At 33.2% G+C, this 22,496-nt stretch overlaps 1 protein-coding gene across 4 annotated transcripts in view; it reads right to left on the bottom strand.

Moving 5' to 3' along the window:
- LOC129746827 (uncharacterized) overlaps positions 1-22,496 on the bottom strand; it is a 183,487-nt gene that overhangs the window by 114,785 nt on the left and 46,206 nt on the right. Inside the window, exons 1-2 of one of the 4 annotated variants that reach the window (XM_055740718.1) lie at positions 16,568-16,667; positions 15,852-16,067 (exon numbers count right to left, since the gene is read on the bottom strand). The exons of 1 other annotated variant lie outside the window; for it this stretch is intronic. The gene's annotated coding sequence lies outside the window, so the exon portion shown is untranslated. Of the gene's footprint in view, positions 1-15,851; positions 16,668-22,496 lie in introns of those variants that run through there. 2 more of the 4 variants (XM_055740724.1, XM_055740734.1) reach the window with 2 other exon arrangements.

Below are 22,496 nucleotides of genomic sequence, written 5' to 3' on the forward strand. Positions count from 1 at the left end.
AAATGACAAAATTGACAAAAATGTTAAAAATGACAAAAATGACAAAAATGACAAAAATGACAAAAATGACAAAATTGACAAAATTGACAAAATTGACAAAATTGACAAAATTCACAAAATTGACCAAATTGACAAAATTGACAAAATTGACAAAATTGACAAAATTGACAAAATTGACAAAATTGACAAAATTGACAAAATTGACAAAATTGACAAAATTGACAAAATTGACAAAATTGACAAAATTGACAAAATTGACAAAATTGACAAAATTGACAAAATTGACAAAATTGACAAAATTGACAAAATTGACAAAATTGACAAAATTGACAAAATTGACAAAATTGACAAAATTGACAAAATTGACAAAATTGACAAAATTGACAAAATTGACAAAATTGACAAAATTGACAAAATTAACAAAATTGACAAAATTGACAAAATTGACAAAATTGACAAAATTGACAAAATTGACAAAATTGACAAAATTGACAAAATTGACAAAATTGACAAAATTGACAAAATTGACAAAATTGACAAAATTGACAAAATTGACAAAATTGACAAAATTGACAAAATTGACAAAATTGACAAAATTGACAAAATTGACAAAATTGACAAAATTGACAAAATTGACAAAATTGACAAAATTGACAAAATTGACAAAATTGACAAAATTGACAAAATTGACAAAATTGACAAAATTGACAAAATTGACAAAATTGACAAAATTGACAAAATTGACAAAATTGACAAAATTGACAAAATTGACAAAATTGACAAAATTGACAAAATTGACAAAATTGACAAATTGACAAAATTGACAAAATTGACAAAATTGACAAAATTGACAAAATTGCCAAAATTGCCAAAATTGACAAAATTGACAAAATTGACAAAATTGACAAAATTGACAAAATTGACAAAATTGACAAAATTGACAAAATTGACAAAATTGACAAAATTGACAAAATTGACAAAATTGACAAAATTGACAAAATTGACAAAATTGACAAAATTGACAAAATTGACAAAATTGACAAAATTGACAAAATTGACAAAATTGACAAAATTGACAAAATTGACAAAATTGACAAAATTAACAAAATTGACAAGATTGACAAAATTGACAAAATTGACAAAATTGACAAAATTGACAAAATTGACAAAATTGACAAAATTGACAAAATTGACAAAATTGACAAAATTGACAAAATTGACAAAATTGACAAAATTGACAAAATTGACAAAATTGACAAAATTGACAAAATTGACAAAATTGACACAATTGACAAAATTGACAAAATTGACAAAATTGACAAAATTGACAAATTGACAAAATTGACAAAATTGACAAAATTGACAAAAATGACAAAAATGACAAAATTGACAAAAATGTTAAAAATGACAAAAATGACAAAAATGACAAAAATGACAAAAATGACAAAATTGACAAAATTGACAAAATTGACAAAATTGACAAAATTCACAAAATTGACCAAATTGACAAAATTGACAAAATTGACAAAATTGACAAAATTGACAAAATTGACAAAATTGACAAAATTGACAAAATTGACAAAATTGACAAAATTGACAAAATTGACAAAATTGACAAAATTGACAAAATTGACAAAATTGACAAAATTGACAAAATTGACAAAATTGACAAAATTGACAAAATTGACAAAATTGACAAAATTGACAAAATTGACAAAATTGACAAAATTGACAAAATTGACAAAATTGACAAAATTGACAAAATTGACAAAATTGACAAAATTGACAAAATTGACAAAATTAACAAAATTGACAAAATTGACAAAATTGACAAAATTGACAAAATTGACAAAATTGACAAAATTGACAAAATTGACAAAATTGACAAAATTGACAAAATTGACAAAATTGACAAAATTGACAAAATTGACAAAATTGACAAAATTGACAAAATTGACAAAATTGACAAAATTGACAAAATTGACAAAATTGACAAAATTGACAAAATTGACAAAATTGACAAAATTGACAAAATTGACAAAATTGACAAAATTGACAAAATTGACAAAATTGACAATATTGACAAAATTGACAAAATTGACAAAATTGACAAAATTGACAAAATTGACAAAATTGACAAAATTGACAAAATTGACAAAATTGACAAAATTGACAAAATTGACAAAATTGACAAAATTGACAAAATTGACAAAATTTACCAAATTTACCAAATTGACAAAATTGACAAAATTGACAAAATTGACAAAAATGACAAAAATGACAAAATTGACAAAATTGACAAAATTGACAAAATTGACAAAATTGACAAAATTGACAAAATTGACAAAATTGACAAAATTGACAAAATTGACAAAATTGACAAAATTGACAAAAATGACAAAATTGACAAAATTGACAAAATTGACAAAATTGACAAAATTGACAAAATTGACAAAATTGACAAAATTGACAAAATTGACAAAATTGACAAAATTGACAAAATTGACAAAATTAACAAAATTGACAAAATTGACAAAATTGACAAAATTGACAAAATTGACAAAATTGACAAAATTGACAAAATTGACAAAATTGACAAAATTGATAAAATTGACAAAATTGACAAAATTGACAAAATTGACAAAATTGACAAAATTGACAAAATTGACAAAATTGACAAAATTGACAAAATTGACAAAATTGATAAAATTGACAAAATTGACAAAATTGACAATTTAAAAAAAAGTTATAAAAATGAAAAAAAAATGAAAAAAAGACATAAAAACAAAATTGACAACTGACAATATTTCTGAAATTGACAAAGAGGCTTAACTGACAAATTTGACCACATTGAAAAAGAAAATTAAAAAATTAACAAAATACACGAAATGAACAAAAATGCAAACAAAAGAAATTGACAAAATTGACAAAATAAATGAAATAGACAAAATTGATGTAATTGACGAAATTGAAAAAACTGACTAAAATGAACAAAAGTGAAAAATTCTTGGGTTGTCTTTTGAACATATTGCATTTTTTGTGGATTAGTTATCCAATTGTTAACATTTTGACAAAAAAAAAGAAAAGATTTCGAAGCGGTTGAATGAGAACACTTGATCCCATTTGAGACTTGATTTTTCATCCAAATCTCGAACTCGAAGTTTTTTCAGAGTTCTTAAATGTTCTATGAAAAACATCATGTGTTTTTGCATTTTAACAGAAAACGTACTTCAAAATTGAAAAAAAAATATCGTTTTTCATGCTTCACTCTGGCCGACTGTATTTGACCTTTTTCATTAGACAACGTATGGAAAATTATGAATTCGTTTTTGAAACCTTTCAAAATTTTTTTCAATCATTAATTCCATAGAACGAATGAACTGCATCGGATGCTTGCAATATTTACATGCCATCCTTGATGCAAACACTTTGTTCAGCAGCTGAAAAACTTTCCGCCCGATGAAGCCAGATGAAGAACGGTTCCAGGCACGTGTACCTGCTTATCGGAGCACGGGTTATTGCATTTTCCCACCACACCCTGAGCTACTCCCAAGCCAGCAAACAGCCAAAAACATATATCAGTTTCTTATTTATGGAACGTTTCTTATTTATCAAAAGAGAGAGAAGGGAATTCGGGAAAAAAAACTTATTCGCGTTTACTTTTTCGCAACTAAGCAGCACAAACTTAAACTTTCATCTCGTTTCATAATTTTGTCCTCACGGCTTCAAACCACACACCTTTTTCCTTCGTTATTTTCTCCTTCTCCAAAGGTAGATGGAAAAAGGAAGGTATACGAGAACCACAACTGATCAGTTGAAATAAACAGCTCGGAAAGTTGCTCTTCGGTTCGCTGCTGCTTGAGCTTGCTAGTTAGTTTGTCGGTTGAGTTTTGGCAGTTGTACACATTTGAAGAAAATCTACAGCGACGTTATAAATCTCGTTGGATTTGTTCGAGAATACACTTTGCTCCACAAACAACCGAAGCTCTTCATACTCGCGTAGAAGCAACGTTTGAAAATAGTACGTTTGAGTGTGAGGAAAGGGGGGATGATTTGAGTCCCACACACTGTACGAGCACTGAGCTTGCCTCGCCTTGCGTAATCTGGAGCCAAGATTTATATGAAATAATATTTTCATTTTAACTTACTCCCTGCTCACGTGAACCTCGGCTGCTGCAGGCCGTCTCCCCAAGCTTAATCCCTTGAAAGTTTCGACTTTCAAGGTGAGTTTTGTGCGGTGGAGGGTAAAAGTTTTCACCCGAAAGCATCGCCACCACCCTCAGCAGATTTGGGCGGCGCGGTGGCTGCGGAATAGTCGAAACTAAAACAAACGCTTTTGAGAGCACAGCACAGCTTGAATCTTGTGGTATGTTTTTCTTTGAAAATTTGTAAACAATTTATTGCAACTCGAATGAGGGCCTGATGAAAAACGGACCTGGAATGTTTGTTTCGTTCGCTAAATTACGGTCTTTGAATACTTCTGTTAGTTAATTATGAAAGTCGTATTTATTACGTATTTTGTGGCACATCAATTTTTTATGTGTTAGTAGAAAAAATTCAAAACTAATTAACCTATAGTCAAAGTGAATAAAACTTATACTGGCACAGCAGTTTTATTGAAAGTAACTTCTGATTTCCTGACGATACTGTGGTATATTTCAGGGCGTTCAATTTAGACACCATTAATTTGTTTGTTAGTTTTCACGGACACTACAATGTTTGAAAAAAAAACGGCAGAACTTTTACGGAAGTTTACTTCGACTAAAGGGATATTGACGTGCAATATCGTTTGTAGTTTTATAGAAAATGATTTTCACGCACAAAGTTCTTTAACTTTGCATTTCCACAACTTATTTTTAAGATTGAGATTAACTGTCTCACTACCATCTGACAAAATTTGATATTTATTAAACAATATGGATTCTAGATACAAGAGTTTTACAAGTATTTTATATTTTAGAACTTTCTCCCGTTCAAATTTTTAGAAAAAAAAATTGAAAACGACCCAACGCATTTTTTCGAAATGCGAATTTTTTTTTTAAATATGGTACAAATGCACTCATTTTAATGGTTGTGCTAAACGTAAAAACTTATGCTACACAAATAACACACGACGTATTACAGGACACGACACTTAACGTTTTTACTAACGGAAAAAGGAATTAAATTTAACTTTTTTGTCGACCGGTTTCGGGCTAGATGTTGCCCATCTACAGGACGATGTCCGACCCTGGGATGTCCAGGAGTCGGACATCGTCCTGTAGATGGGCAACATCGAGCCCGAAACCGGTCGACAAAAAAGGTAAATTTTATTCCTTTTTCCGTTAGTAAAAACGTTAAGTGTCGTGTCCTGTGATACGTCGTGTGTTATATGTATGGTACAAATGCATTAGAAAATTAAAGAATGATAACTCAAACAACTAAACTCACATTTTCTCTAGGCGCCAAGATTTCAACAGCTTATTTATAAAAGAAAAATTGGTGGAGCTTGATTCAAACACACAATTAGTTTTTTTTTAGTTCCTTCTTAAATGTTTAAGATTCAAGAAAAAACTGTCTAAAAAGGTTAAATCGAAATTTTCTTTTTTAACACTTATTAACGCAGTAATTTGGACTACTTAAAAAAAGTTGCTTGGGTTTTGTTTTCGTTTTTTGAACAGTTCAAAAAATAGTATTATCTGGACATTTAAAAAAATTCGTAATCAAAATGAAGCAATTTTCAAAAGAATAAGATGAATTAATTGACATTTCTTAAAAAGTTGTTGACTGAGTTAAATTATTCAATACCATTAAGCCTTGAAACATCCCGCATTTTCGAAACAAAGTCAACAAAACTGCTAATTTCTGTTGTAATTATCGGTTTTCATAATTTTCAATGACATTTTTTGAGTGCCCTCGAAGTTTTTATACTACTTTTTATTAGAATATTGTGAAAAAATCAGTTTAAATTAAAATTACCAATGTTATTTTTCAAAACAAGTTCAGAAAATTTCAGAATGTCACTAACTTACTTACTTACTTACTCACTTACTGGTAGAAGTATGAGCACAGGATTTTTATTGCTCTTTGAAGAGATGTTTTAAAGACTTTTAAGGGGACATGACACAGTGGTTTCCAAACTTTTTTCACTCACTGCGCTCATGTCTCGATTTTTTAGAGCACATCACCCCCTAGGAGTATTTTTGAACAAATTTGATTTTTTGATTTTTTTTTCTTGCAAAACTAACTGTCAAAAAAAGCGGTCGGAAAGCAGGGTCTTTTCTCGTAACCGGATAATAAAACTGAGTAAGCTTTCAGGTTTTTCCTCCAAACAATGTGCAATAGATTTTTACGGAGAAGGGAATTCTCTTCATCAGCGAATGTGAATGCTCTAGCTTACTCTTATGTGCTGAAAATCTCACTCTTGTTTGCATTGCTATTTATCTCTCGCCGCAAAGCTTTGGGGGACCAGACGAAAAATACTTACATGCCCCCCTTTTCACTTGACAAGCCGATCTGTGGAGTTATGCCATCCATGCTTTAAGAAAAAGCTCTTCAAAGATATTCTAGGATGAGTGTATCTAAGGAGAGATTTTAAGAAGTGATTCTTACTAGAAACTCTAATCAAGGACTCTAGAAAGCCACTCCTGAAAGATCCTCTTGCAAAAGACTCTGAGCTGTGGGAAGAGTCTTTTCCAGGAAACTTTAAGAAAAGAATCTAAATAAACTCCTGTAAGGCACATTCAGTTAAGAGATTAAAAATAAAGTTTAATATCTCGTCCATCTCGGATCAATCAATTTTTTTATTTTTTGGATCGATGCTTTAGACAGAAAACACCGATACGAACGGTTAATTTTCTATTAGATCTTTTCGATAATTTTAATCGTTTTCTCGGTGCGCCGAACATATGTAGATTTAATTCTGAATAATGATTAAATGTCAAGTTTTCTCTGCAGATTTCGATGTATCGAGCTTCTGCGTTTAAGCATTCGGAATCATTTTATAACAAGTTGTGGAAGGTTGATTGAACCTTAAAACTTGCCGCCGTCCGTGGCATAGAGGATATCCTTCAAGTCTTCTAAGCCAACGAACGGGTCACGGCATACATAGGACACTTTCTGTGGGTTGATGGTGTTAGCATTTGCAAGATGCTAGCCATCATATCCTCAAAAAATTTACAATATAGTGTAAAGTTAATGGATCTCTTCGAGGAAACATCTTGTTTTATTGAGATTTAATATGTGTTTGGGTTCGATTATATAAAAAAAAATTCAGTTCTTTTGTTTTTCAAAAAGAAGCTCTGCCTTCTTAAAAATTGAAAAACGATCTATAAGAGATCGAATCTCAAGCTGCGATTTTTAAGGCGGGTCGATTCTACGATCATCTTTCTGAATCGATTTTTGAGATTGATCTTTTTCCTGAAGATCGGACAGTTTACAGTACAGCTTTACATGGTTTTTTAGTAGAGTGAAAAAGATTAAAACAAAATAAAATGCCCGTATTCAAAAAATTTCATTGCCGCCTTGAAATGTTTCGTCTACGAGCTATGTTTTTTTTTGCGATCAAGTGCAAATAATCATAAAAGAGTACCTACATATGGTGTATCAATTTTAAAAGGAACTTGTAGCAGTTAATTTTAGATATCAAAGTTTGTAACAAGAGATGCTTACAAAAAACTCTGAGGAGAAACGACTAGTAGAGCAACTTTGAAAAGATTATACAAATTTATTAAAAGAGACTTCCAGAAATAAAACTCAGCAGAGATTCTCAAAAAAACACTGGAATTCGAATAATGATCTTTCACAAGAGACAGGATTTTTGTTATTATTGTCGTGTTTGTCATTTGTTGTCATTTACTAAGACAAATGTTATTGTAGAATCAAAATGCACTTATTTTACGGCATTTGATGAACTTATGTTTGTAAGTAAGAATGAATATTAAAAAAAAATAAGTTCAGTATTTTCCAGAGTTCATCATATTTCAGAAATTCAGCTTGTTGCACAAGTCTCATAAAGTTAGGGATTGGACATTCAACATTATTCTTTACAGATTTGAAAAAAAAAGCATTATACTCTCTGATGAAATTCTCTGGTGAACATCGGTTCTTTAAGTAAAAATTAAAAAGTCAGTCTTATGATAGTGGCAGAAGCAATAAAATCTGCGGCTGATATGAATAAAACACTAGCAATTGTTTTTGTTATTTTCGAACAGTTTCGTGTGTTAAATACTCCGCCTGAGAGGCATACGTTTATTCCGGAGCAGTTGTAAAGTAATTGTTTCGATTTGATTTTTCAAGCCTAGTTTAAGATTTTTTTTTCAGTTACCATCTTCAATTTAGAGCTGTGTAAAAGCTACTGAGGCAATTGCTATTTTCTTTTTCATACAACCTTATATCGTCCACTATATATTGTTTAGTCTGTAAATCCTTGAAAAGCAAATAAGAGACAGTCATTCATGGAACAGAATAATAAAGTGACGAATTATCATAAGCCACCAACTTCTTATAAAGGTTGAGTAATTTAAACAAAAGTTAAGTTTAACTCTGCAGAAAGTCGATTTTGTGTTTGTAAGTAGGGATTAAAATTTTGTAAAAAAAATGAGCTCAGAACTTTCCAGTGCTCATCCTATTCCAGACTACAAGCTTGTTGCACCAATCCTCGATCGTCCTCGTCAATCTGTGTCAATGGGTGAAATCTGTTACGAGCGCCGAGTGAGCAGAGAGACTCGATAAAGAAGACCAAGGTCGGTTCCGGTGATACCAAGGAGCAGCACCAAATGCTGGCCGCTGAGGATGATGGAAACATAAATTAAAAAATAAAAACCCCATTAAACTGGAAATACACCCTGCCCCTTGATGAATTATCCAATTTCCACGAACGCCATCAGCGATTCTGATGCCGTTGCTTGGGTTGAGCTACGAGAACGAGACCATTCGATTCTGTTCTAACGATTCCAGTGCGATGATTTCAGTAGATCTGGGTCTCGTTATAGACCGCGCGGCCACTCCGTTTACCGGTCTGGCGGCATTGAAGATTTTCCGTCCGTCCAGAAAATGCAACCGTTTTCCGCCCAAAAACATTCGGAAGCAACGGTCCAAGGCTGTGCCAGTCCATCATCGATGAACCAGCCATTGAAAATGGGAAAAACACGAGCAAAGGATGGACTGAAAAAAAAACTCTAGAAAAAAAAAGTAGCACGGCGTGAGCAAAAACTGAAAGTTATGTAGTCCAACCGGATAATTCAACAATTTTCGTAGCTCGTTGGAGAAAACCCAGGAAGGGATGAGCACGAGAAAAAATGTGGGCGACGATTACGATTACCTCATCCTTGCTCGTTCGTTGGTTTTATTTTTAGGCTGACCAACACTTGAATCGACCGGACCGAACTTTTTTTCTTCTCTCGGCTCGGTAGGTAGGAAGTAGAAAAGAAAATTATACCAGACATCATAGCACCAATACCAGCTGAGAACTTGTACGTGAGAAATTGAGCCAGTTTCCATAGAATCCTAGAATGACCAAAACAATTCCTGCTGAAGTCTGTGAACTAATGGCGAAGGATGACGATGATGATAATGATTCCGATGCTGATGACGATGATGATGAATCGGGGACCATTACTGGGCCCCAAGAATAGGAAAGATTCGTAGCGGTGCTTAGTTTGCCTGGGGGGAGGCATGATTTGGATTTGTTTCTGCCTCTGGGTTGGAATGACCAGCCGAAAAATGGTGTGGCGATTGTTTGGTCTGGGCACAATGAGGTGGAGAGAGCAAAAAAACAGGAAACAAAAATTTGGACAAAGTAAATGGAGTACGGCGATGACCAACAATTCTGTGTTGCAAGTGTTGTTCTTAGGAAACTTTCTCCTCGGGTGCTTTAAAGTGTTTGCGAGATAATAAACCAGGTGAAATGAATTACTCGGAAGAAAAATTCGGGCAAGATGCTTTAAAATTGATGAAATAACTTTTGTTTTTTGAAATCGAAAAAATTTTAAAAAGAGAGATAGCCAAATGTTTTACAGGTGGGTTCAGAGTTTAAAAATTTGAATTAGATGAAACAGGAAAACAACTTCTTAGCGAAAATTAATGTAAGGAAAACTGTAAAACCCAGTCAAAATGTTCAACATTTTCAAAGGGAACTGAGTTGTTCCACAACTCTTAGAAAACTGTTAAAACCTATTTACCGATAAGTGTTTTAAAATCATTTGAATATACCAATGAATCATTCTTAGCTTTCAAAAGACTTACATATAAAAAAAATCTTGAATTCAGCAAGAAATGAAAAATATTTTTAATATTGCAACTCTATTGCGAACTTAAATCTTTCTGTAAGATATATTAATTCGGCAAAATTGGACGAAAGATCCTTTAGTAAAGTACCTATGTAAAAGCTTATATAAAATGATAAAAGACTGGTGAAATTTTGTTAAATGTTTTGAAAATGCTTTCTTAAAATTAACTTAATTTAGGAAAAGTATGAAAAACTTGAGTTTTTTAAGGATACTTTTAATGTTTGAAAAAAGTGATGTTAATTTGTATGTAGGGGAAAACTGTATAAGACGCACCAGCGGGGTAAGATGGCCTATGTCATTCTTTCTCAAATATACACTAACCTACGGCTTCGAATGATGTTTTTCTTCATTTTTATTGTAGCAAACAAGCTTTTTCATCATTCAATAGATGAAAAGTTCACAAAATCTACTTTAGTTCTTAGAAAAAGAGGAATTAATGGAATCAGCGTAAAACTTGTAATTTTTCATAAGTAACATATAAGATTTTATGGTAAAACAGCCTGCGCAATCTGACCAAACTACATCTTATCGTTTTACCACTCATGTGCACTTTCGGAAGACTATAAATATTTTGTTGTATTTTATTAACTTCCTACTAATTTTATCAAAAATCAATCATATGAAAATTGGGGCAGAATGCCCACAAGACCACGTGTTTTACGCTCAAATTTTGAATGCTGTTAACTTTTGAGAAAACCCGAATATCAAAACGAAATGCCTTTCTTTTCATTTGCTGACTCCCAAATTACGATAACAATGCATAATTATAACAAATTTCGTCCTTGTTCGAGTTAAAACGGTGCACCAATATTCGATTCGAAAAAAATATCGGCCGCCATGTTTGTTGCGATATCACTATATCAGTAAAAAAATTTGAATTTCATTGCCTACTTGAAGGCGTTTTATATATAAGGGTATTAAAAAGTGTATTTTGAAAAGCGAAATTTTCGATGATTTTAGTAATACTAAATGATTTATAGCCAAAGAATGGTAGTTTACAAAAATACGATGAACATGTAATTAAACATTTGGTGTTTCAATAATTACATTCCGTATAATCATTGTTCTATTTATTTCCACCCTTCCTGTTTGGTGCGTTCTATCCACTAGTTTTGGCATTCTACCCCGCGGTTTGTTTTCTGGCTGTTTTAGTTTTTTTTACAAAAATATAGTCAAAATCGAGTTTTTATCATATTTTTTCTTTTCGATAATACGTTAATTTCTCCTTGAATCGTCTTCAACTTTCAATTTGGTTCTTAAATGATTGGTAACGCTATAAATAGCAATTATGCTTAGCTGGTGCGTTTTGTACAGTTTTACCCTATGTATGTTTGACCCACCAGTGGCTGATAGGTCTTTCGACTCGTGACGGTACAGGAAGTCTCGACCGCACAAAAAAATATTGTTCATGCTTAACTCATCAACAATAATTGCAGCACTAACATGGGTTCAGTTTGACAGGTTTGACTCATCTTACTCCCTTCCAACTGTTCGAAAAAAATAAAGAATCCTGAAAAGGAACCTAAATATCCTTCACATGATTCCAAATTTGCCAAGATACTCCGGCTGTCTTGAACCCGCAATACATTGTGTATCAGTTTTCCGATCGCTTAATGACCTGTCCGATCGCCCTACAAATCTCCAATAAAAGAGTTAAAGCAATTAAATATTTGCTCATTTAGAAAATCAAAGTTTTTTAAGTTATGTAGGAAATACTAAGCTTTGTAACAGCTGTGTTTCATGGCACCATTCTTTATCAAAAAATCTGGATATCTCAAATTTTACTCCTTTTGAAAAGGCGGCGATAACACTCAAAAAAACAACTTTCAAAACAAAAAAAAAACGCAAATAAAACAGTGGAGAAAATAGACGTGGCCAAGGTTTTTTGATACACTAGGTTCTCCGACTTTCACAGTAAGTAGGCGAGAAGTGAGCAGAGCTCTCAATGAGTTTGTTTATTATTTGCTCAGTTTTCTGTGGTTTGTTTGTAAACAAACTTCATGAGTTCCGCAGAGTTGCATAGCCAAAATGGCTGATTCGGAAATTCGATATTCGGTAACACCTCCTGAATATATACACACCTTGGACGTGACCACATTTGGCCGAGGCCTACTTTTGTGGAAAATGTAATTCAAATTTTTCAGCAAAATACTCAATTTGAAATCAATGCTTCTGAAATTGGCATTTCTACGTCACGACAACAAAAACTCATTATTTTAAACAAAAAAAAATAAACTTCATTTAAAAAAGACCAATTTTTTTAACATTTAATCTTAACATTAACACATTCCTCAACTCACAATTCCAGATTACGAGCAATTAAATACATTTCGTAGGATCAACAGCAACCACAATTAATAAAATGAATTCATATTAGCAGAATAAGAAAATGATCAGAGCACAATTATACATCTTTAAACAGAATTCTTGAAAATGGACGTTTTTCAATGAAAAAATAACAAAGCCAAGAATGGTAGTTCAAATCTATCCATTACAGACATCATAATTATAGTTATTCCAAAGTTGATGAAAAAGAGCATTATGGTAATGAAACCTGAAAAAACGGCTCAAATAACTCAACGAAATTACTTAACGAACTTTCAGAACCCAAATCGAGAATAGAACAAGTTAAATGTAGTATTTAGAATTAGATTAAATCAACCTTTCTCCATTCGAAAAAAAAGAAGTCAGAATTTAAGGATATTTCTAGCAACGATCAGTTAAAAAGTTCTTTTGTTCAGAATATATCTAAATATGTCTTAGCTCCAAGCAGCACAAAAAACTACGGCTTCTGCAATAAAAACCGCACTTATGCAATCCCCCCAATAACTTTTATTAATCATAAGGAAAATTTTCAATTTAGCATTTAGTTATTTACTGCCGTTCCAAGCAAGACTATACCATGTTACTTTTGGGTCATTTTCCCTTTTTAGCTAGAAACACTCTCTTTAAGAAGCCGTTTACTAATTACGTAAGCACGATTTTGGAAATTTTAACCCTCTCTCCCCCCCTGGTAAGACAAAGTAAGATTTTCCAATACCCCGCCACCCTCCCCCCTAGTAAGATCTTACGTTTTTATTATTTGAGAAATTGACACGTTTTTTAAAAATAGCTTGAAAATTAAAAAAATCCATCCAAACACATACATCTCTGCATCAAAGCGAAGCACTTTTTAATAAAACTTATTTACTAAATTCGAAAAGCACAATTCATACAAAACAGCAACAAAAATGTTTACAGATCAGGTTTGCACAAGGTACCATAAAAATTTGTTATGTTTTTGACCTAAATATCATAAAAATTAAAAAAAAAAAAATAATTCCATACCACTGGAATTGGTGCAAAAATATTTAACGACAATTACGTTGTTAAATAACCTAAAACCTCAGACTCATTTCAGTGGTAAACGATAAAGTTTTAGGATTTTTTTGATAAATCGTTCATAAAATTTAGAGTTGGTAGTTTCTATCACTGAAAAAACTGTCTAGAAGTTCATTATTTACAGCGCCTCATATTGATTTTTATAGATTTTTTCTTTATGAAGTCATTCGAAATACAATGGATTCAAATCGTGGTGTCACAACGCGCAACTTTCTTTTATGTTTCTATAAATTTCCCAATTAAAAAGATTGTTATGATGAATAATGTGATATGATTCAATAATGTTTTTAGTGTTTTTGGTGGCATGTTGGTTTGTTTTAATTGGATCTCTTTAAATTTTATAGAACCAGCTATTTTTTTTATTAATTCAAAGACATGAAAAGATTAGTAACATAACATCAAAAATAACCAACAAAAAGGTAGTAAAAAATTAAAACCTAGTTCTATGGTTTCGTATGGGTGTGACGAATCATCAATGTAACATTTCTTACGTAAGATTTTTGGAAACCCCCCTACCCCCCTAGTTAGAGATCGTAAGCAAATGTGAAACCTTAAGTGTTAACTATCGAATAAAAACACAAACAAGTAGGTATACTTTGTTCTGAACTTATACGAAATTTTCATCTAGACGGTTGTCTCTATGTTGATGTTCCTATGCAAAAATGTCACACTAGAGAAAATTCTATAAAATGCAAAATTTATCAAAAAATTCTCTGAGGATGAGTTTAATCTGTTTAATTTAATGTTATTCACCGAAAAGAACACTTAAATAGGTGCCGAGCCTTGAGGAGCCTTGAGTGTTTTATTCAGAGGCACTTCTTACAGGATCTATACTCAACTATACATTTTTATAAACAAAGAGGAACGTATTTCTCATATTACGATTTAATATGAGTTTTTGGGAAAATGGAAACTATACAAATTATGAAAAAGATAGAAAAAGTGTAGCCGTGTGACAGTTTTTCGTAGAACTAGCATTGGTATCCTTTCCGATTCTACGCAAAAGTGTCACACGGATCATTTTTGGCTCTTATTGGCTGTTTTTTTTTTAAGGTAACCTTATTTTGTTTGGCAGAAAAAAATGTAGAATGATCAACTTGTTTGTTTGTTTGAGAGAAAAATTGGAAATATAGCTGAAACTCAATCTTGTTTTTCTCGTTTGCACGTTCTTTTCACATGGGACAGTCTTGCTTGGAACGGCAGTTTAGGGATAGAAAAATTCAAAATTTTAAATATTCTGTTAAACTTAGTTGAATATAAAATATTTTTTTCACGATTTCTATATTTGATCTGGTGCAAGACAATTAAAAAGTGTCCCACAATGTGAGACTTACATAAAATTGCATCACCTTGCATCACTCATTGGGTATTTTTGCTAGAAAATTTGCACAAAGACAGCTTGTTGTTTACGATTTAATTTAAATTTTTCTACATTTCGAAAATGAAAAAAAAAAAACAATAAATTTTGCTCAAATCTTCAGAAAAATACTCAATTCTTTGAATGGGATGTTCGAAATTTTTTAACCAAGATTTCAAAACAGCTATTTATTTCTAAATTGGATATAGATTCCGATAAATGAAAATCGAAAAACAATTTTTATTTTATTAATATCCAACAAGTGAGAAAATATTGAAGAACTGTACCAGAATTCTGAACTTGGAACTACATTTGAGGTTTTGGCATCAGTTCTGAGTCAAGATTGTAACACTTGTTTACTCAATCATCATAATGTGATTGAGATTATAAATTTGTGAGTTTAGAGTTGAATACAGTGATTGCTTTTTTGGACCCTCATGGGGGGGAGGAAGAGATCTAACCACAATACACCCCCTCTTCACAAATCCGTCTATGGCCGCCATGCTTTAAGACAATATATATTCATCAGAGAAAAACAAAGAAAATCCTCATTTTCTATTAATAAATCTTTTTTGTGAAAGAAAGGATTCATAAGGTTTTAGTTTGTTACCCCTCTGAAAATGTGTAAGAATAACCCTCCCACAACCAACACGAGGACAGAATATGAACGAAACTAATCAGTTCTAGCTATACCAACATCACCGCATCAAAAAAAAAGGAAAAAGGTTTCTTTTGTAAATCGAGTGTTGTGAGCTGGTTGGCCCAATCGGGCTTCACGACAAAAGTGTAATCAACTCATGTGAAAAATGGGAACTGTGAGGCCCAGACAGAGTAAAATTCCATACCTAATTGGGTCAAAATCAACCCCTAATTGGCAGAATTGCTCCTTCTGTTTCTTTCTTCTTCTTCGTCTGCTTGGGTGGAAAAAATAAAATCAAGAAATGGCCCAACCCTACCGATCGATTTTCTTCTACTCTCGTTAACGCCGGTTTTCTTTTCTTCACATCTCGGCTTCTCCTGGTGTCGAAACCTAAACCCGTCACCAAATCACTGCCTGAAAACTTTGAAAGGAAAACTTCATTTCCCCATAAATTTTCCCAGATCCCTCGCGAGGAGGACACTTTCAATTTGCTCCAGAAAATCACTCGCGAACGACCGACGATCACATCCGGAGCTACCGGTTTTACGCACGCACTCCCGGATCTCGGCGGAACAAAACTCGACGGGAAAAACTTTTACCACTCGCAGACGCAGCAGCAGATTCCGAATTTATATCGCGCTAAGGCGGCACCGTCAGCTGGAGGAAACTTTGGAAACCCCGAAGTCGAAAAAGCGAAACCGTTTGTCTTCATTTGCCCAACTGGCGTAATATACTTTTTAATTGGTTTTCTTTCACTCGCGAACTGCCCTCATCCATTGGAAAACTATAGGAAAAACTCGGATTCGTGACAGTTTTCCGAGGAACAATCACAATTGACCGGTTGGCGAATTACGATAACTGCTCCTATTGGCTCCTAGTTGTACGAGCCTTCGGAGCAGAAGAAGCACCAGACAGAAATACCCAACACAATCCGTCGCCGTTCGAAGTGAGCCTTTGACTGATCCAAGCGATGGAAGCTCTAGGAACCTCAGAACCGTTCAAAACGAAACAAACGGACAACCGACCTCGACCAGGTGCCGTGGAGTACAGGCTGATGGCAAGGTACCGTCATTCCGTCATCATCGGCACTACTAATACTACTACTACTACCATAACTGTACTACTGAATGTTCCATGTTTTGCTTTGGCTCCACCAAAGCGAGGTGGGAGGTTTCCGGCTGTGTTTAGAACTGGAAGCTACAGTGTTGTGCTTCGCTATGTGAACGTTTCATCCATTTCTGGAATCGTTTTATGACTCTATCGAATCAGTAGCTGGTTCAGGCTCCATTTGAACTCTAATGATGATCAATCAATATCTTATACCACTTTTGAGTTCATTACCGAATGTAAGTTGCTCAACACTTCAACTAAAATTACCACTAAATAGCACAAGCACTGTAAAATCTAAAAAAACTAAGAAGTTTAGGTTTTATTTGTTATCAATAGTATATTTCATCTAAGTCTAAGAAATACCGTCACTGTATTCCAATCAATGAGGACTCCAACCATCACTATTACAACTTAAATTCGCACTGTCAAATCTGATCTTAAAAAAAAGCACCTAAACACACTACTCCGGAACTGTTTGAAGGAATTTCGACACGACGATGAATGGAACGGCTTAACTTGCTAGGCTCTCCCAGCCTTTCATATTAGAGGAAACATTTCCAGTTCGATGGCAGTGAGTGTGGACTCTTGGCGGACAAACACACTGAGTCAAGTTCTTGTACATCGACTGTTTAGAACAATCATTCTAGGGGCAGCTCGCACGCAATCATCGTTCTGGTGGGTGCCACCGGAGTTCCTCCCAGATGGAGTCGCCACCCACCACAATGATCGAGGTATCCCCGATACTTTGGTTTTCAATAGGAGGGGGAGGTGCCTTCCCCCAAGTATGATGATGTGTGGGCAATGTACACTCAATTGTTCTAACGTACAGACAAACACACACACGCGTCTACGAGGGCTCGCCCCAACAGGGATTGAAAGCGAGGCAAAAATCCTTGTTAAAGTTCCCTTTCAATATTGACGGATAAGGGAAGGTTTTTTGACGCTGGAGCTACTGACAGGATTCATAGGGGGTTCTCAGCGTGAATTATTTTTCAACTCAATATATGTTAACAAATATTTGATACTTAAGAAAAAAAAATTGGCCTCAAATACAATCTGAAACATTTTTGAAATTTCTCAAAGATCAAAATGATTCTTGCAAAAAGCTTTGAGCGGTGATTTTTAAAAATTCCTGTTTTTTAACATAAATGGACGTAAGTTTTGTGTTTTTCAGAAAATAAATTCAAAGTTAATGATTTTACCTGAAAGTTGCACAGAAAACTTTATGCATAGGTTTCACCATTATTGATAGATTTACTAAAATATGGACGATAATAATTTTCTACTTTGAACCTACTGTTTCTGTTTTGGTACTAGTCTGGTACCATTAATTGGATCTTTTGGACTAATATTACTGCTATAAATATCTCAAAAAGAACATCCACACATCAACATCGCCAGCATCACAATAGTAAGATAATTTTTTTGTGTTTTCTTGTAGTGAATGTGCATAAAGCTGACAAAAAGGAGTTGAAATGCTTAATATAGGTTCTAAATAGTGTCCATATGAAAATTCGTACCTAAGATAATTGATCGGTTTGTATTGAAACAAAGAATTGGTAATAAGAGGTCTAAAATGGAACATTTTGGTCAGAAGTGTCTTTCTTTTGGACCCTTAACTAATATTACGTGATTTTCAATGATTTTCATAAGAGTGTCCATTTCCCGGGCATATTTTTCACTACAGTCGTGCGGGGTGACAATGGGCCAAAAAACGAAGTTTTAAATTTGTTTTCTCAATAACTTCCGTTATTCAACTCACATTAAAAATATTTAACAATGCACAAAAGCCAAGGGGAATGTGTGATACGGAATTTCCTAAAGATCCGTGTTGTAAAGGAGCGCATTCCAATTATTGTTGTTAAATTCCATTTTTGGAATTGTTTGGATTCAAAAGTTAGTTTTCTGACGAACAAATCCATTTTTAATGCAATTTTTTAACCACTGTTTAGAAAAAAAAATGATCATTAGCATATATAAAAGATTTCCTTCTCACCCTTTTTTTTCAAATAAGGTAGCTAAAATTTTTGGTAACTATGCTAGGGTTGCAATTAAACTGCCCCAAATTTGTATGGGGAATACAAAAAGTGTGAAATGTTTTGCAGACTTCAATTAATCCTATGCCTAGGACAAGATCTCATGTCAAATTTTGACCAGATTGGATCACTGGATTGCACCTCGCTCAACGAACCTGAAGTTTTTATGGGATTATTAGGCATTTTGTTCGGAAGAAACATTAAAAACCATTTCTTCATCAATAGCTTTAGTTCTTTTCGGTCGATTTCTTTTGAATACGGGTTTTCTTAAAGCCCAAACTAAGACAAATATTTTATCCCAAGATTACATTTTGATTAGAGATAAGATAAAAATGTTATCTTGCTTCAAAAACGGGCTAACTTTTTTAAAGGCGGTATTCAGTGTTGTGGTATGAGTCGGGGCGGTCGAAAATATTGAAGCCTCACTAACAGAGATGAATACCACCCTTAAAAAATTAGCTAAGCTTAAAGATCTTGTACTAGACATAGCAATAATTTTAGCCTACAGCGCATAACTTTTGTAAAAGTCGGGTCATTTGGGTCACTCTAGTTGCCGTCCGTTTCGTAAAGCGGAAGATGTTCCGCTTGTTTTCACTTTTTAGTCAATATGTCCCACCTTTTTTCAACCAAGTTTAACAAAAAAAATCCTGATTTTATACAATTCTTATATCCAAATTGCACCAACACAGAAATAAAATGATTGATTTTTCTTTGACCAACTGTTTCGTTGGAAACGGTATTCTAAAATTTCGTTGGATGAATCTGAAATCTGATTCAATTTAACATATCACGAAAACTTACAAGATTAAATTTTGAATGAAATATTGATTCTTCAAAAATGCACCTCACCACCTCACCAAATGAAACCTGCGAAACTTTTGTAAAACAGCAACATTTATTTAGTTGTTCTGAATACAGCTAATTTGTACGCTTCGGTGGTCGAGTGGTTAGCGTGGTAAGACGGTAATTGCTGGTCCACTGACAGCATGGGTGCGATTCCCATCTCGGTACTGGGTGTTAAATGTTAATACTAAGTTGTCCACGTCATTAATTCAGTCTGTAAAACCTATATCGGCTAAGACGGTGTATGTCATTTAAGACAAGAATTTATCCAAGACAACCAGAAGTCGTATATTATTTTACAGATTATATCGTATGAATGTTATTTAAACTCTTTTTCGTATATCTGCACCTACAATGTGCGTCCCATGCATATTCTTCATCGTATTTAAATACAGTGCATGATTTTATTACGACAAAACAATCCAAATCAAGAATATGTGTGCTAATGTACCTATATGGCCTCCAAAATGATACGTACATATATACCTACTTGTTTTGCTGTATTATATACGATATGTTTACACGTATATTTGCACGTATATTAGTGTTGCAAATTTGATATACCCACCAAATGGTTGTCTGGGATTTTGTCTTGATATTCACGGGCAACTACAGTAAAAACGATGGAAATATTTTAAAAATTTTAAAACAAAAAATTGCTTGTAGTGCTTGTCATTTTTCATCATTGATGGTTTTTTTAATTCCACTTAAATTTGACTAAACATCTAGATATATGCTATTCTAACATTTCTTTTTATCTAGAGATGTAATTGACGTAAAGCACGAAAAAGCTTAAATTTTATTCGATATTGAATTCTGAGTAAGGTTCAAAATCATGGACGAAGACTCGGGAAGTATCTGTTACGAAGTGAACTATGTTGTGATTTATAAAATTAAATATTCAAGTAAAAAGCACAGCACTTTTTTACTCAATCAAAAATATACTAACACAGTTTCATGACTTTTTCGAAAACTGTTGTCAATCACTTAGTACTGTTATCAGTTGCGTCTTCAGTTGGTTTCAAAAATATTCCGCTCTTTTCGACTGTGTCCCGCTTTTCTTCACAAAATGTCCCGCTTTTGGCAAGCCTAAATAAAGCTTTTTCCATGTGGTTTGGGAATTCCCGAGATTGTCAACCATTTTTCGGGATTCAGGAATTTCCGAATTATATTTGGGTATGAAATTTATTGCCGAGAGGTCCAAGAATAGCGAGATACAAATGTAAACTTTTTCATTCTTCAAAAAAGGGCATTACATCACCCTCAGAAGTTATAGTGCAGGTAAAAAAAAAGCTTGAAAAAGCAGTTTTTTAATATATAACGTTGAATATTGAATAAACTCTTTGCTGCCTTTGGAACAAACTTGAAACAAGCCAAGATCCAAAATTTCTTCTTACATTATGATGAGTTTAGAAGTTGCTGAAGCTCTGTAGCAAGCATTAAGTGCATTTTTTTTAGTAATTCTCGAACTCATCAATTATCAAATAATGGATCCAAATTTGGTATGAGAGAGTGTTTGGGTACGAAAAAAATGGGTACGATTATTACAAACGCCTAACTCTTTCAAGAAATGGGGAATGGAGAGGGAAAGAAGGGGGGGGGTCTCTCATACATTTGTTGGGCATGATTCGCGAACTTATCAATCAAAAGGGACCATCTTTTATTAGAGAGGTTACGAATAATTCACGACCCTTCCTTTTTTCAGGGCGGAGTAAAGCTTAGTTCTTTTAGAAATGGGACAGTTACAAATGCCTGTATCTCAAAAACCATTCGTTTGAACGAAATACTTTCTATGAAGGAAAAGTAGGCAATGTTATGATATTTCATGAAAAAATTTGAAAAAAAATATTTACCGTTTTTTGTAAAAGAAATTTCTACTTTATTCTTGGTGTCTCCCATTGGCCGGCGCACACTTTTTTCTGTCATGGTATTGATCAGTTTCTCCAACTTATACTTTGTAAAATCTATATTTTAGGTGGCTTCACCTTCCTTCTTCAATTTCTGATACTTTTTGGTCCAATACTTCTCTGGAAACTGGAAACTGGAAGCATTTTAGTGGATACAGTTGTTTCGAAATGAACAAATTTGGTTATTTTTTATCACATTTTTGAACGTTTTTTTTTCGGTACCGGTTTTACAGCTTAAGAGCTTTGGAACTATCAAAAAATGGCTGTTTGAGGTTGGATTTCAATGAGTCATCACTAGGCAACACTTTCAGCTTATCGGAGAAAATTGTTTTGGACATTTCAGCGATCTACCCTTAGCTTTTCGTTTATTGAAAATTAAAAATGCTGGTATGAGACTTGCATTCCTTGATGATCCTTAACCGTTGTTGCCGATCATCTGCTTCACTCCAATGCTTGATTTGAACTTTGTGGACATTATTGACAGTGTTTGCATACTTATCCACCACATAAACTCAGTAATTCTTTGAATAATCAACGGTTTTTTCAGCTATCAATTTGATAATGACGAATTTTAAAGGAATCTGTGCAAAAATTTTTTTTTCTTTTTCTCAAGCATCGTACATATCTCAAAAACGCGTAAATTTTAAATTTTGAAAAAAATAGGTCGAATAGTACTTTTTACAGGCAACAAAATGCTGTTCAAATTTTTAATATACAATAACTAGTTAACGAGCTATTAGCAAATGAAAGTGTCCCATTTCTAAAAGAACTAAGCTTTAGTAAATGAGACAAGTTTTTTTCATATTTCATTTGGTATAACCTGGTTGTTTCGTCTACTTAAGTAAGCTGTCTCAACTGCCAAGAAACTCCAACACCTATGACCCAAATCAGACAGCTTTACCCGAAACAATTTTCCAAGTTTCTAATAACTTCGCAACACTGGAAACATTTTGG

This window comes from Uranotaenia lowii, chromosome 1 (genome assembly GCF_029784155.1).
Source record: "Uranotaenia lowii strain MFRU-FL chromosome 1, ASM2978415v1, whole genome shotgun sequence".
Taxonomy (NCBI): Eukaryota; Metazoa; Arthropoda; class Insecta; order Diptera; family Culicidae; genus Uranotaenia; species Uranotaenia lowii.